At 46.1% G+C, this 8,991-nt stretch overlaps 1 protein-coding gene across 1 annotated transcript in view; it reads right to left on the bottom strand.

Annotated features, from left to right (window-relative positions):
- Nucleotides 1–3,960: 3,960 nt before the first annotated feature.
- LOC100969696 (ankyrin repeat domain-containing protein 20B-like) overlaps nt 3,961–8,991 on the bottom strand; it is a 102,232-nt gene continuing 97,201 nt past the window's right edge. The window contains exons 26-27 of the mRNA XM_057301273.2: nt 4,592–4,777; nt 3,961–4,264 (exon numbers count right to left, since the gene is read on the bottom strand). The gene's annotated coding sequence lies outside the window, so the exon portion shown is untranslated. The remainder of the gene's footprint in view (nt 4,265–4,591; nt 4,778–8,991) is intronic.

The raw sequence follows: 8,991 nt of genomic DNA, 5'->3' as shown, positions 1-8,991 counted from the left end.
AAGTGTGAAAAGAAACCCTCTGAAGCTAAAGTCTATGGAAAGCCTTTCATCTTCCTTCATCTTGAGTAGGTATTTGTTCTCACTAGAGAGAAGCTATGAAAGTAAGGAATATGAAAAAAAGCCTCAGTGTTGCCTCAGACTCATAGTTCATACAAGAACTCACACAGCAGAGACTGCTTATGGAAGTAAAAAATGCAGAAAATACCTCTTTAAACACTATCCCTCCTTTATACATGATTCCACACCCTGGAGGGAGACTACAATTGAATAAATATAAGAAAGCTTTCAGTTCCAGCTCTTCACTTATTGGGCATGAATGAGCACAGGGTAGGACTGAAGCACAGTAAATGTTAACAATTGTTGCCTTTATCATTGTCTTATCCCTCAATTAGAACTCAAATTCATAATTTTGTTTTTCCTTTCTTAAAAAATGGTATGACAGATATCTGTCTTAGCACCCTTTCCCCTCTGCCACCTTAATGTTGCTATGTGATAGCTTTGTTACAAGTCACTTACATACACATGGTTTCATTTTCAATGTGAAGCCCTTCTGAGCTCCATTCAATTTAGATTTAGAATTCGTATGCTCCATGATACCTTTTTTGTCAGTTTGTTTTTGTTGGTCACAATTTGACTGCATTATGGTCACATTATGTGGTTTTAATGGTACTGATTTGGGGTACCTGTTATGACTTTCATTTTGGTCTAATGTGGCCAATGCTGTCCATTTCCCTGCTATATCCGTTATTCTCATCTTCTTCACTAAGGGAACACAGATTCACTTTATCCAAGGAGCACTGTTTAAATGTATTTATGTGTTTATCCACATTTTACTATTTAATTTATAATTTTTTGAAAAATGGTCTCACTCTGTCTCCCAGGCTGGAGTGCAGTGGCATAATCAAAGCTCATGCAGCCTTGAACTCCTCATGTGATCTCCCAGCTCAGACTCCTGAGTAGGTAGGACTGCAGGCATAACAGGTGTGCACCACCGCACCCAGCTTTTGTTTTGTTTTGTTTTTGTAGAGACTGGGTCACGTTATGTTACCTGGACTGGTTTCAAATTCCTGTGCTCAAGTGATTCTCCCACCTTGGCCTCCCAAATTGCTGGAATTACAGGCATGAGCCACCATGCCTGGCCCTGGCTTATGTCTTTAAATGAGTTTCCCAGTTCTTCTCGTAACTGTAGTGAGCAGAGCTTATAGTCCTGGCCAATGTGAAATGCAGAATTCACTGCTTTGGATTTCTGAAAATCTGTTTGGAAAGGGGAGAGTTATTGTTCTTCTTTTCTCTTAACCAAGTTCCCTTTGCTCTCTGCTTGCTGCTCTCTTCAAATAAGATGAAGTGCCCTGAGTTGGGTTTAGCAACTTGAAGACAATTGGAACGATTGTCCCTACAACAAAACCTTCAATCTACAAGATTTCTCCCTCCCCAATGGCATGTAGGGTATCCCTGGCTGCCCTGGACTATTTCTGGACTTATTTCATGAAACTAACCCCTAGTAGAACTAAGAAACATTTTAGGAGAGATGTTTATAACAGATTAAATGATAAACCTAAAAAATGAATAAAACATATTATAAAAATAAAGAGAATAGACAAAATGGGCTTGCAGATGCTGACTGGCCACACTCATCTTTGGCACTCGCCCCCATGGATGCCTCACCGACTGTGACACTTGGAGAGCTGGCAGCCATCACTCAAAAAATCAGAACACAGTGGCCTCTACTGCAGCATCAGGGAATAAAAACTAAGCTTGTCAGCTCTCAAGAAACATACTTATGTGTGTGTATATATATGTGTGTGTGTGTGACAAATTTATTCAGTGACTTTGAGGTATCTCATGCTAAACAGATAAAATGAATTAAAACTAGTGCAAAGTTATGGCAACAGTACTCCCCATTATGTATCCAGGGCATTGAAAATTGGCACACATCACAGATCCTTAAGTCATTCTCTGAACCAGGAGGAGAACAGAGAGAGCTCACTGTATGTGCCAGTCACTGGACTGAGTGCTGTGCCTACAGGATCCCACTTGATGCTTGCAATAACCCTGCAAGATGAAAGTAAAAACTCACACACACACACACACAAATTCACACACACATACACACACACACATAAACACACACACACACAAACACACACACACATACTCACACATAAACACACACATACACACATAAACTCACACACACACAAACACATATAAACTCATACAAACACACATATAAACACACACATATAAACTCACACACACATAAACACACACATATAAACACACACAAACACACACACACACAAACTCATACACAAACACTCACACACATAAACACACACATACACACTCAAACACACATACACAAACACACACACAAACACACACGCATAAACACACATACACACAAACACACACAAACACACAAACACACGCATAAACACACATAAACACACACACACACATACACACACAGATACACACACACACATAAACACACACACACACATAAACTCACACACACACACACACATACTCAAGCACACACTAGAAACTACAGAACAAAAAAGCACTGACAACTAATAGAAGTACAGTGCTGGCCAAGCAAAGTGGCTCATGCCTATAATCTCGGCACTTTAGGCCAGGAGTTCAAGACAAGCCTGGGCAACATAGCAAGACACCATCTCCACAAAACATTTTCTTAAACAAAAATCATTTTCAAAAACAGGTATAATGCCTAAGGACTCAGGGAAGCAATACCCCTGCGGCTGTATGGTAAGCAGCAGGCAAGGCTATTTGTGAGACCAAAGTGGTAGTGACTCCAGGGTTCCTTTGCACACTTAGCCAGGAGACTGGCTAGCTCAGCACTGCCTGGGTTCACTTTACCCTTCTACAGCTCTAAAGCTCTGGCAGGTGGGACCTAAGCATCAGAGAAAGTGCTATTATGCAGGACTCTCTTGACTGCAAGTGACTGACACCTAACTTGATCCAGCAGAACATTGAACTATTTGGCTCTACTTACTTAAAATGTCCATAAGTAGATGGGCTTCTGGCTCAATGGGATCAGGGGTCAACTAATATCAACCAAGGCTCATTCTGTTCCTTCATTTCCTGTGTCAGCTCTGCTTTTCAAGTGGCTGTTTTGAGACAGCAGCAAAAATGGCCCCATAAAGTTCACATCACTTACTTCCTTGCAAATAGCTATGCCAATAAAAAGAAAGCACCTCATTCCCAGCAGTTTCATCAAAAGTTCAGGGATGACTTCCATGAGCCCAGCTTGGATCACATGCCCACTCCTGAATGAATTACCCTGCTGATTGCCCAGGGTGGGTCAGCCTTCCCAAATGACATGGACTAGACATGGAGAAGTGGTCCTCCCATGGGAAAAAAAAAAAAAAAAAGGAAGGATAGTGGCAGAGGAATATGAGTGGGAGGGCCTCATCTCTATATAAAAGTATGAGTGTATTTGTGTTCTTTTGTACATTCATTTGTAGTCACTGGGAAGAAAATGAGAAAAACCCACACATGACTTTCTACATGCCTCTGTGCTTTGTTTTGAACACTGAGCTGTGAGAAATTTAGTTATTAAAACAAAACTTTGAAACAATATAACAATTTGGGACAATGGAGACACTTAGCTGATGCAGCACAGGTGAGCAGTTCTTCTTTTGTGCCCATGAGGACACAATTCCCAGGAGGCTACCTGGGGTCTCCTAGGACAAGCATGTGGGCACCCACTGGCTGCAGTTCCACCTTTCCTTCCCTGGACTCTCAGGAAGACACGAGTTCTGGATTCAGCTGAACTGAGCTCAAGTTCAGGCTCTGTGACTCACTGGCTCTGTAATTCTGGGTAAGTCTCTTGCTCTCCTTGAGTCTCATATAATCCTTGGTAAAATGGAGAGGTAGAGTTATTGTTAGGTTTTGAAGGCAAAGCTAGGGTTAAAGAAAGACAGAGAGACATGGTTGGTGGCTTCAACAGCAACACCTTTATTACTAGCAAAACCCTGCAGAGGAGGAAACCAGCTTAGTGCCATCACCAACTGCCGCTCACAGGCTGGGGCGATCATGGGACTGGGAAGGAGGGGTCTGGGCGGTAGAGCTTGCTGCCCGGCAGGATATGGCAAGGATGTTCCTGCAGTCAGGCTGTTGGGCCTTCGCCCGGGAGGATGCGATAAGGATGTTTCCGCAGTCAGGTGGTCAGGAAGGATGCTTCTCATGGCCCGAGTTCCCAAGGAATGTTTCATTCTGACCAGGGTCTGCAAAATGGCTGCAGGTTTACAAAATGGTACAGGTTAGACTAACAGCAATGTCTCCCAGGTAGACAGTTCTATAAAGTAAACTTCCCTTGAGCATCTACACTGTACCAGACATGGTGCTAGGACCCAGGCCACAGGAGGAACAGAACAGATGAGGTCCATGTCATCCTAGTGCTCATGTTTGATGAAAGAAGCTAACAGGTCATAAGACCAGCTCAGATGGTGGTGGTAATGAAAGACATTACCAGAGTGAGATGAGCTAGAAAGAAACCAAAGGAGCTGTTCCAAACACAGTGACAGGGAGAGACCCCTCCAAGAGGTGACTTTTAAGCAGAAACCTGAGATATGTGGAGGGGGCCATGGAGAAGGACCAGCCCCTGAAGCCATCTCAGGATTAAAGACCCAGCAGCAGGAGGGCAATAGAATGGCCTGACCTCTGCGTCCTTCATGCTTCCTTCCTCAGTGGTGCCCAAACAGAAACATGGGACAATTCTGTGCAGGTCCATGGAGGGAGCAGGAAGCAGCTGCAATGAAAAGCCAGGGTAGGGATAAAATCAGGCCCAACAGTAAAGCTAGAAGCAGGTGCTGTTTACTAATGACCGCAACACAGGTCATGAAGCATAACCAGTCCCTGAAGGCACGTCCAGGGCCAGACCAGCTGGTTGGGCTGCCAGCATCTTAGTAGAGATCCCAGGAGATCAGATGAGCTGGTTAGGGGGAGAAGAAAACAGGAAACCTTCAAAAAATTCCAGAGGATCCATGACACTTAGAATGAACTTCCCCGGACTGGGATGTGTTTGGCATTGCTGGTTCTAAAGAGTTCGTCCCACCATCCCCACCTGCCCGTTGTCCCACCAGGGGAAAACTCAGGGTGGGGTCCACAGAAACAATCCCTGTGGAAGGGAAAAGGTTGTTTCCCATCCTAAACCAAGGGAGGACACCCACAAAACACCACTCATAAGGAGCAGAGGGACCTGCAGGGAGAGACAGGATTCTGCTTCTCATTTGGGTATCTGCTTCCCAGTGGGGAAGGGGACCGTACAGGATACAGGGGCTAAGTGGACCCTGGGCTGTGGAGCTAGGGGAGCTGCTGCTGACTCACTGTTGGAGGTGAGCCACAATAGGAGGCTTAGAACCCCACTCTGCAGCCTCTCCAATCTAATAAGGAGATGGTAGTGTGGTCGGTGGGGGCATCCACACGCAGTCAAAGGGCACAGGGAGTGATGTGTCCCCTGGCCGCCTCTTTCAGCTGTAGATTCTCTGAGTTATTGGAACAGCTTCTCCATGGCCCCACCAGCCTGGAGTGTGGTGACAGCTCCCAGATGACGCTAACACCAGGGCCCTGCGCCATTCCTCATGGTTCCCCTTGGCCCAGCCCACACCTTTGTAAACAGCTTTTTCTTAATGATCCTTCAGCCACTTCGAGGTCCCTGCCAGCACCTGACTGCCACATTCCCCAAAGGGACCAGACTCCTCGGCACAGTAGCTGAGGTTTCTATAGGCACAGAGAAAACACTGTCCCAACTGTTGGAATGGAGTTGGGAGTGGAAAAAAGAATGTTTTTTCTCAGTGCTTAGACTTACCAATTGCTTCATTTTATCACATGAAGGCTGTGTGGCACTTTGAAGTAGAATTAGTAATTTACATAATTACAAATTATATGTTTTTTTTGAGATGGAGTCTCACTCTCTCACCCAGGCTGGAGTGCAGTCACGCCATCTCGGCTCACTACAAGCTCTGCCTCCCAGGTTCACGCCATTCTCCTGCCTCAGCCTCCCAAGTAACTGGGACTATAGGCGCCAACCATCGTGCCCAGCTAATTTTTTGTATTTTTACTAGAGACGGGATTTCACCAAGTTAGCCAGGATGGTCTCGATCTCCTGACCTCATGATCCGCCCACCTCGGCCTCCCAAAGTGCTGGGATTACAGGCATGAGCCACGGCGCCTGGCTACAAATTATGTTCTTAAAGAAGCTGTTCAGTGCCATGCCTGACACAAGCTGGAACTCCACGATGAGATATGTGTGAAGCCAGGGTGCCATGGTTACAAACAAGGACTCCAGGTGCAGACTGCTTGGTTCAAACCTGGACCAGCAGTATGAATTTTTGCAACTCTCTGTATTGCTCTTTGCCTCGGTTTTTTCATCTAACAACTAGAAGTAAAAACAAGGTTATTGTGAAAATTAAATGAATTAAAGTAAGCGGAATGCCTACAACAACACCCCCAGGCACACGGTCAGCACTGAGCATGTTTTTCATTACTACTCTTAATGAGGTAAGAATGAGAACACAGGCACCAGCCATGAGCCTGGGGTTTCTCTGGCAAAGGCCTCAGAGACCCTACTTTTAACATCCTCCATTCATTCATTTGACCCTGATAAGGGAGGAGTCTCATAGGAGAGGAGCAAGCCTCCACCTTGGGGCCAGACATCCCATGGTCAAAGTTGAACTCTACCACTGTTCAGCTGGGTGACTTTGGGCAAGTGACTTTCCCTCTCTGATTCTCATGTTCCTTTTTGATAAAAACAGCACAATGTCAGGCCTATGGGGATTGAAGGAGCCGATAGAAAAATGTGTGTCTTAGTCTGAATTTCCTAGAAGTAGATCCTAAGGCAAAGATTCAAATACAAAAATTTTATTTGGAGATAACTCTAGGATATTAATTTGACTGCCAGTTCTTCCTTAGGGTGCTAATCCCAGGAAACACCAGTAGAGGAGTGGGGAACAGAGATAGGAAAGGAATGCAGCAGTTAAAGGGACTTTCATCAAGAAAGTTTCCACTGTGGCAGCCAGGACTCAGCCCTGCCAGGTACCTCTGAGAGACAGCATAGAACATGTGCCTCAGAGTCATCATACCCAGAACAAGGGAACTGGGGTATTTATCCACCAATACCCACCAGTTACTCCTTGGGGATCCTTCCAAGGTCATGATTGCTCCAGAATGTCCTGCCTGCACTGCAAGGGTCAGATCTGGGGTTGACGGCAAGGCCCCTGACAGCACCTCCAGCAATGAGCAAAAACACAGCCTGGTGTGCACAGTTTCAGTCATGCAGTGACTCCAACACACAAACACACACACATTCCCACACCGCACTCCAACACCAACAAAGTATATATGTATATACACATAAATGCATACATGACTGTTACCCACATAGATCCTAGTGACTCCATGGGATAGATGATAAGCTGGGAATCAGAGGAAAGAGCAAAATTAAGGGGAGTGAAAGTCTTAAGAACAAAATGCAAATTTAGGCTGAAAATGAAGGCGGAAGAGGAGTGGTCTGGACACCAAATGCCTGCTGCGTGGCACCTGCTCTACACACACTGTCACTAATTCTCCAAGCAGCCTCGTGGTGTAAAAGAAATTCCTCTCAATTTACAAATGACAGAAACATAGCTCAGAAAAGAAAACTGATTTTACTAATGTCTCAGCAAGTTAGTGGGTGATATGGACTCCCAGATCTTTCTGTCCACAAAGCCTACAAATTCTCCCTTGTTAGGCAGGCTGGGTACCAGGCCCTGCTTCTGGGCTCTGCTCCTTTTCCTGCTAGGCAATCATGGCAGAATTGACAGAGACGTCATCCCCCTTCACCACCTGGAGCAGAGCCTATGAGAGGGGCTGGGGAACAGCCACGAGGCCTGGCACCCACCATTCAATGTCTTCAGAATTGCGGTCCCTCAGAACTCTTGCACCACATGGTGGCAGCACTCCCAGTGTCTGGGTGTCTTCTGAGGTTGTACAGGATCTAGTAGAGGCCACTGGCTGTGCTGTCATATCCTGAGTGGCAGGCTTGGGTCTCTCGGCTGCTTCAGCACCAGAGGTTGGACAGCGCCCATGCACTGAGGCCCTCAGAATGGGAGGGAAAGGAAGGGCAGAATGGAGTGATGTAGGGTCCATCCACCATGTCCCTGGATGGAGAGACCCCTATTCCCACAGTAGTCCACACCAGGACAACGATTGGCACTCACGAAGATGCCAGCCTTCATTTATATGTTCTTGTCTGACAACTCCTTCTCATTTTCATCCTGGAGGCAAGACCCCTGAACACACTAGCTCTGAGGACACCTGAGTGTAACCTGAGACATTCCCTGAAGACCTTTCATCCAAGCAGGATCCCTCCCTTGTCATCTCCAGACCTGCCCCACAAGCTCCCTCCCTGGTCTCCTGGCTCTTGTTCACTCCTTCCAGGCAGCCTTCCACAGTCATCTCTAAAACATATACGACTGTCCCTCCTTTATCCAACAACTTCTATGGCTCCTCAGAGCTCTCCAGATCAAGTTCAAGTTATTTGATCAGACACTTGATCTCAAGCTGCATTCTACCTCCTGAACTAAAATCCCAGAGAAGCCCACCTTGCTCAGCAAAAATGCATCACTGAAGTCCAAAATCTTGACTGTGGCCTTAGCCTTGAGGAAGTCATCAACACCCCGGCTAGTGAGGGTGAGGTGCTGCTCCAGGATGATGGTGTCTAAAGTTGTGCACCAGGTCATAGGCCCTGCGGAAGCATCTCCCCTCAGGAATGAGGTAGTACAGGAAGTCTGTGCACAGGCAGATCTGCTGGTACCATTACACTAAGAGGGCACTGAGCCCCAAGATGGTAGCAATATATTCACTGGGATTCCTGCAGGGTGAGCCTGGAGAGAGGAAGCAGCTCCAGAATACATATGAAACGCTGGAAGCGCTTCCCAGCCAGAAACTCATGACCACATTACATCCAGATACGGGTGCCCTCTG

The sequence above is a fragment of the Pan paniscus genome, chromosome 12 (assembly GCF_029289425.2).
Source record: "Pan paniscus chromosome 12, NHGRI_mPanPan1-v2.0_pri, whole genome shotgun sequence".
NCBI lineage: Eukaryota > Metazoa > Chordata > Mammalia > Primates > Hominidae > Pan > Pan paniscus.
This window is presented reverse-complemented; position numbering and strand designations above follow the sequence as displayed.